Here is a 7563-nt window from a genome sequence, read left to right on the forward strand (position 1 = left end):
GAATGTAGAAATAAATAATCCAAAGTTCTAAAAATGTTAAACTAAGCTTAGTAACACCTCATACTCGACTCCGGAGATGGTCTCGGGCGTGGGGGCATTACATTTAGTGGTATCAGAGTAGGTTTAGTCGGTTCTCGGACTACGTGTTGTATGTACGGATTTTGCTATACATGCCATATGTATAAATTGTGATAGTGTGACGACTTCTGACCTTTTTAAATGATTTTTTTATAGTAAATGGATCCCGATCCAGCTGTGGCAGATGAAGTAGAGAGTAATGCGCCAGCTCCGGCTGAAGGAGTAGCGCCGACTGAAAATCCACCTCCTACTGTTGGTCAGGGAGGAGGAGAAAGGGGTCGGGAAGCCTTTCTCCAAATGATGAGTGCATGGTACACTGAGTTCATTCGTACGAACCCAAATGTACAACCTCCCCCACCTCCCCCAATTCCTCAACCTGTACCCCTGATGCCTCAGGGTGTAGACCTGATGAAATTTCATAGAACTCCAGTTGATAGAATTCGCAAGCAAGGGGCCGAAGAATTTAAAGCAAATATTGATGATGATGCCGAGAGAGCAGAGTTCTGGCTTGAAAATTCAATCCGGGTATTTGACGAATTATCTTGTACACCTGAAGAATGTTTGAAATGCGCTATATCTTTATTGAGAGATTCAGCTTATAATTGGTGGAAGACTTTGATTTCGGTGGTACCGAAAGAGAAAATAACCTGGGAATTCTTTCAAGAAGAGTTTCGGAAGAAATATATTAGTGAAAGATTTATTGATCAGAAGCGTAAAGAATTTCTTGAGCTAAAGCAAGGTAATATGACGGTTACAGAATATGAAAGAGAGTTTGTTCGATTAAGTAAGTATGCCAAAGAGTATGTTCCTACAGAGGCCAAGATGTGTCGACGATTTGAAGACGGGCTCAACGAAGACATCAAGGTATTTGTTGGAATTCTTGAATTAAAAGAAATGGTAGTATTGGTTGATTGAACTTGTAAGGCCGAAGAATTACTTAAAGAAAAGAAAAAGGTAGAGGCTGAGACTAGAAATTGGAAGAAAAGACCGATGAGCGGTTCATTTTCACAGCAACCTGGAAAGTCAAGGAATATGAATCCTCGTTCCCAAGCTTCAGCTGGGCAATCATATGGGAATTATAGGAAGCAAAATGAGGGTCCTAAATCCCAAACTACTTCGGCAGCCAGCGTAGGGAACTCGAGATTTGTTAAACCTGAGTGCCAGCGGTGTGGTAGAAATCATTTTGGTCCGTGTAGAGCAAATGAATGTTTTCGATGTGGTTCTCCGGATCATTTTATTAGAGACTGCCCAAAGAGAGCTGAAAAAGAAAAATTTCAGAATACAAAAACAAGTGGGGCGGATTCGAGAGGAAGATATCCAAGAAAAGCTGGGAGCGAAGCAAGCAGTAAGAATGAAGCCAGGGATGCACCAGTTAGACCTGAAGGAAGGACTCCGGCTAGAACTTATGCTATTAAAGCACGTGAAGATGCTTCCTCACCTGATGTGATTACCGGTACATTTTCCCTCTATAATGTTAATGTTATTGCTTTGATTGATCCCGGTTCTACTCATTCATATGTATGCATGAAACTGGTGTCTAGTATGAATATACCTGTTGAGAACACAGAATTTATGATTAGAGTGTCGAACTCGTTAGGCAAATACGTGATAGTTGATAAAGTAAGCAAGAAATGCCTTTTAATGATTCGGGGTCATTACTTTCCGGCCGACTTGATGTTGTTACCGTTTGATGAATTTGATGTTATTTTGGGTATGGATTGGTTGACATTGCATGATGCTATAGTAAATTGCAAAGAAAAGGTTATAGAATTAAAGTGTGGAAATGGTGAAACTCTGCGGGTTGAATCGGATAAATCAAAGGCATTGCCTAGTGTGATTTCTTCAATGTCGGCTCAAAGATATCTGAGAAAGGGTTATGAAGCTTATTTGGCGTATGTAATTAATACAAAAGAAGTTGAAAAGAAAGTTGAATCAGTGCCGGTTGTGTGTGAATTTGCTGATGTATTTCCAGAAGAATTGCCGGGTTTGCCTCCAGTCAAGGAAGTAGAGTTTGGTATTGATTTGATACCAGGAACAGCTCCGATTTCGATTGCTCCGTATAGAATGGCACCAGCAGAGTTGAAGGAATTAAAGTCGCAGTTGCAAGAGTTGACTGATAAAGGTTTTGTGAGACCGAGTTTTTCACCTTGGGGTGCTCCCGTGTTATTTGTGAAAAAGAAGGATGGTTCTATGAGGTTGTGTGTTGATTATCGGCAGTTAAACAAGGTGACAATCAAAAACAAGTATCCGTTGCCAAGAATTGATGATTTGTTTGATCAGCTAAAAGGAGCGACATGGTTTTCAAAGATTGACTTGAGATCTGGGTATTACCAACTGCGGGTAAAAGAGTCGGATGTGCCTAAAACTGCTTTAGAACAAGGTATGGTCATTATGAATTTTAGTTATGCCATTCGGATTGACAAACGCTCTTGCTATGTTTATGGATTTAATGAATCGCATATTTCGGCCATACTTGGACAAATTTGTTGTGGTGTTTATAGATGATATTTTAATTTATTCAAAAGATGAGACAGAGCATGCTGAGCATTTGAGGATAGTTATGCAAACTTTGAGAAATAAGCAGTTGTATGCTAAGTTTAGTAAAAGTGAATTTTGGCTCCGGGAAGTTGGATTTTTGGGTCATATTGTTTCAGGTGATGGTATACGGGTTGATCCTAGTAAAATTTCAGCCATTGTTGATTGGAAACCACCGAAAAATGTAACTGAAGTTAGAAGTTTCTTGGGGCTAGCTGGGTATTATCGGCGGTTTGTAAATGGATTTTCTATAATTGCTGCTCCTATAACTAGATTACTCCGAAAGGATGTTAAATTTGAATGGACGGAAGAATGTCAATAGAGTTTTGAAGAATTGAAAAAGTTATTAATAGAGGCACCAGTGTTAGTACAGCCCGAATCAGGTAAAGAATTTGTGGTGTATAGTGATGCTTCTCTAAATGGTTTGGGGTGTGTGCTCATTTAAGAAGGAAAGGTGGTGGCATATGCTTCGAGGCAGTTAAAACCTCATGAGAGGAATTATCCTACTCACGATTTGGAATTGGCTGCGGTGGTGTTTGCTTTGAAAATTTGGCAACATTATTTGTATGGTGAAAAATGTCGGGTATATACCGACCACAAAAGTCTTAAGTACTTGATGTCACAAAAAGACTTGAATTTGAGACAACGAAGATGGTTGGAGTTGTTGAAGATTACGAGCTTGTTATTGATTATCATCCGGGAAAAGCGAATGTGGTTGCTGATGCTTTGAGCAGAAAGTTGTTGTTTGCTTTGAGAGTTATGAACACTCAGTTGAAAGTGTCAGATGATGGCTCGATTCTAGCAGAGTTAAGAGCAAAACCAATGTTTTTGCAAGAGATTTTTGAAGCTCAGAAAGATGATCAAGATTTGCAAGCCAAGAGAAAACAGTGTGAAGTAGATACAGAGTCAGATTTCAAAATTGGTTCTGATGGGTGCTTAATGTTTAAAGATCGGATTTGTGTACCAAAGAATGAGGAATTGATTCAAAAGATCCTATAGGAAGCACATAGTGGTTATTTCTCGATTCATTCGGGTAGTACGAAAATGTATAATGACTTGAAGAAAATGTGTTGGTGGAATTGAATGGAAAGAGATATATCTGAATTTGTGTCCAAATGCTTAATTTGTCAACAGGTGAAAGCTGAACACCAAGTGCCTTCGGGATTACTTCAGCCTATTATGGTTCCTAAATGGAAATGGGATCGGATTACTATGGATTTTGTTTCAGGATTGCCATTGACTCCAGGAAAGAAAGATGCCATCTGGGTAATAGTTGACAGATTAACTAAGTCGGCTCATTTTATCCCGGTACGTACGGATTATTCTCTTAACAAGTTGGCTGAACTGTATATTAAAGAAATTGTTAGATTACACGGAATACCATTGTCGATTATTTCAGATAGAGATCCAAGGTTTACCTCGCGGTATTGGCAAAAGTTGCAAGACGCGTTAGGTACAAAGTTAAATTTTAGTACTGCTTTTCATCCACAAACTAATGGACAATCAGAGAGAGTAATTCAAATTCTTGAAGACATGCTCAGATGTTGTGTATTGGAATTTCAAGGAAGTTGGGAAAGATATTTGCCGTTGGTAGAATTTGCTTACAACAATAGTTATCAGACGAGCTTGAAAATGGCACCTTATGAAGCATTGTATGGTCGCAAGTGTCGAACGCCTTTGTATTGGACTGAACTCAAGGAAAATCAGATTTATGGAGTTGATCTAATAAAAGAAACTGAAGAAAAAGTGAAGGTAATTCGAGACTGTTTGAAAGCTGCTTCAGATAGACAGAAATCTTATGCAGATTTAAAACGAAAGGACATTGAATTTCAAGTTGGTGATAAAGTATTTTAAAGGTGTCTCCGTGGAAGAAAGTCCTTAGATTTGGACGGAAGGGCAAATTAAGTCCGCGTTATATTGGGCCGTATGAAGTAATTGAAAAAGTTGGACCGGTAGCATATCGGCTAGCATTACCACCTGAATTAGAGAAGATTCATGATGTGTTCCACGTATCTATGTTACGTCGGTATCGTTCGGATCCTTCACATGTAGTTTCACCGATAGAAATTGAACTACAATCAGATATGACCTACGAAGAAGAACCGATTAAGATTTTAGCTCGAGGGGTCAAACAACTAGGAATAAAATGTTGCAGTTGTGAAGGTGTTGTGGCAAAGGCATGGAGTAGAAGAAGCTACATGGGAATCCAAAGAAACTATGAGAAATCAATACCCACATCTGTTTACAGGTAAGATTTTCGAGGACGAAAATCCTTAAAGGGGGGAGAGTTGTAATATCCCGAATCAGGGCCTAATCGGAATAGTGGTTTCGTAACCACAAATCCGAGAAAGAAATAATTATTTTATAATTATTTGATGATTATGATATGATTGCATGATTGTGTGAAAATTTCGTGATGAAATTCTATGCCTAAAGTGCTTAAATTGAAAGTAGGGACTAAATCGAATAAGTTGCAAAATTTGCATTCTAGAAATTTTTAGTATGAAATTGCTTTGAAATATTTATTAGGAGGTCTTAAATAGCAATTTTACCAATTTTAAGTTCATGGACAAATTTAGGACATGGAAGGAATTTTTGGAAAGTTTAGTAGTAAGGGTATTTTGGTCATTTTGATATTAAATGAAATAAATGGGAAAAATAACACAAAATAGTCATCTTCCCCATTTAGTTGCTGCCGAAACTTCACTCTCACCATAGCTAGGGTTTCTTCAACTTTCAAGCTCCATAGTAAGTGATTCTAAGCCCCGTTTTTAATGATTTTTACGTTTTTGAGATCCCGGTAGCTCGATTAAGCTTATGCTAACAATAATTCAACCTAGGGTTCATATTTGGAAAAATACCCATAGGTGAAATTTGTGTATTTTGATGTTTTATGATAGAATATGGGGTTTTAAATTATGTTAGACAACTTGTGCTACTCGGTTTTGAGCGAAAACGAGTAAAAGGGCTTAATCGGTAAAAATACCTAATAGTCATAAGTACATGTTAGAGTGAGAATTTGATGTTGCCATAAAAGAGAAAAGTGATCAGCGTGTTGTAAAACATAAGAATAAGGAATAAAGTTTAATCCCGAGCTTAGGGGCAAAAATGTAAATATGCAAAAGTTTAGGGGCAAATTGTAATTTTTCCAAAATTTGAGTTAAGGATTAATTTGATAATGTGAGTATTAAATGAGCTAAATGTGTTATTTTAGATCAAGAAAGACGTGGAATCGACCTCAATCGAGGAAAAGAAAAGATTATGGACTAAATTGCAAAATCCTTGTATTTTGGTACCAAGGTAAGTTCATGTGTAAATAATGTAGCATAATTGTTATTTTTAAGTTATTGATATTAATTATGTGTTATGCTGAATTTCATTATGAAATGTATGCTTTGTGGTTAACTTCAATAATATGTAAATTATGTGAGTTACGTGTTAAATATAATTGTTACCGAGTATTGATTTCGGCATTCTACGGAAGACAGCAAGGATAAGTGTTCGAGAAAAATCCCGTTTGAACCTTAGGAATAGATTAGGATACAAGTGACATGTCACTAGGATGGTTGAGCATCCGAACTCGTTGAGTTGAGTCCGAGTTCACTTATGGATGCGAATTCCGAACTCGTTGAGTTGAGTCCGAGTTTGTGAAATGTAACTAGGCATCCGAGCTCGTTGAGTTGAGTCCGAGTTCACTTATGGATGCGAACGCCCGAGCTCGTTGAGTTGAGTCCGAGTTCGCTTATTGGCGGGTTACATGATTGCTTGATTGTATATATGGCACTTATGTGCAAGTTATCCATGTATCCGAATTATATTCCGATGTGTTCAACGGGTAAAGTTCTACTCAAATGGAGGAATATTCGAGATGTAAAGAGACATATTGGTAAGTGATATGAAATGGATATTTTGGACAGGTATGTATTTAACCCTCGGGTTGAGTATTGATACAACCACGATAAGGTAATAAGATGATGAAGAATGATTAAAAATGTGATATGTGTTTTAGTGATGTATGCTAATGTTGATTGGTATAACTGTTTGTTATGTTACTTATTATTTGCATATGAACTTATTGTATAACTGTTTGTTATGTTACTTATTATTTGCATATGAACTTACTAAGCATTTATGCTTACTCCCTCCTTCTTACTCATTGTAGTTTTGGACAAGCCAGCTCAGGAGTCGGGATAGGTCGAAGGCTCAGTCACACTATCCGAAAGACTTTTGGTAAATGGCTTATAAATTTAAGTATGGCATGTATAGCAATATACCTATTTTGTGTAAATGATCTTATGGTATGGTTGTGAAATTGTTGAGGAAATGCTTGATAATGATAAATTATGAAAATGGTTAGTTTAGATTATGTTTAATGTTAAGGAAAACTATTAAGATACTTAGTGCATAAAAACTCATAAAAAGGATGAAATTTACCATAAACAGAATACCGCAGCAACACTAACGCGAGTTTGAAAATTTACTAAAAATCATAGAAATTGAATTTGGTGATGAAATACATATCAAATTGAAGCTTATTATGTCTAGTTTCACATGAAACAAATGAAACAAGTAAAGGAATTATAGGTTAGAAGATATTTGAATTTTAGTGAAACAGAGTCATAGCAGTTTCTGAATCCCCTGTTCCTACTTTAGAAATTCACCATAAATTGTAAAGATATAATTAGGTGGTGTATTTTATATCCTCAGAATCCTTATTGAGTCTAGTTTTAGTAGAAACAAATCTCATAGTCATATGAATTTTGTACAGAGATAATGTGGTTCGTAGTAACAGAGGTCAGACATCGAGTCCTGAAATAGGGTACTTTAATAATAAACTGTATAATTGGCCAACAAAAATTCTAGAAAAAATATTAGATAGTATAGTCTAGATTCATGAAATACGGATCTAATTCAGTAGTAACCGAGATATAGATGTCTTAAGTACAGCTA

Source organism: Gossypium hirsutum, chromosome A03 (assembly GCF_007990345.1).
Source record: "Gossypium hirsutum isolate 1008001.06 chromosome A03, Gossypium_hirsutum_v2.1, whole genome shotgun sequence".
Taxonomy (NCBI): domain Eukaryota; kingdom Viridiplantae; phylum Streptophyta; class Magnoliopsida; order Malvales; family Malvaceae; genus Gossypium; species Gossypium hirsutum.